Below are 700 nucleotides of genomic sequence, written 5' to 3'. Positions count from 1 at the left end.
TTTCATCCCCCTCGCCGCGCCATCGGCCAGCCGTGCTAGTATACGCTGGCTCCGGCGGGTGCGTGCGCATCGTACGTTCACGTTTTTTCGCGTTATCGGGGGTTGCTGTTTTGCCTCGATTATCTCGGTAATCGCGGCCTCTCTACACCCCTCCGCCGCGGTCTCTCCTGTCGTTGTCAACCCTCTCGCATTTCGGTTTACCTCGAACGTTTACGTTTATGCTGTTTTGTTTCGCCGCTACTTTGTCGACGCGATTGTTATTAAGAAGACGCGAAGTGCTTTAGGTTTATGTTTCTTCGTGAAAATGAGAAAATTGTCTCTCTTATGGTACGGCGGGTTTATAAAACGAATTATAAAATTATGTTCGAAAGATTAACCCTTAGCACTCAAGGCTGTCTTGTAATCTATCGGCAACTGCGATTTTTATAGTACTCCTAGCGAAAATTAGAAATGCTCTAACATTTCTTCGATCTTTTATTTTCGTTCGTAGTACAAAATTTTGATGTGTGGAAAATCGAGAATGATTTTAAGGTAGTTTCTTTAAGATTCATTGGGATATTTAATATTAGAATTGGTGCGATACTGGAGCCTACAGAGTTCAAAGGGTTAATACTTATGAAAAAGTAATAAGATATTAGAATATTTTGCATACAGTGATATATATCACGAACTTATAAGTTGATCTCGTTGAAAAATCGGC

The sequence above is a fragment of the Nomia melanderi genome, chromosome 8 (genome assembly GCF_051020985.1).
Source record: "Nomia melanderi isolate GNS246 chromosome 8, iyNomMela1, whole genome shotgun sequence".
In the NCBI taxonomy this organism is placed as follows: Eukaryota; Metazoa; Arthropoda; class Insecta; order Hymenoptera; family Halictidae; genus Nomia; species Nomia melanderi.
The sequence above is the reverse complement of the archived record's forward strand: the minus strand, read 5'-3'. Positions refer to the sequence as shown.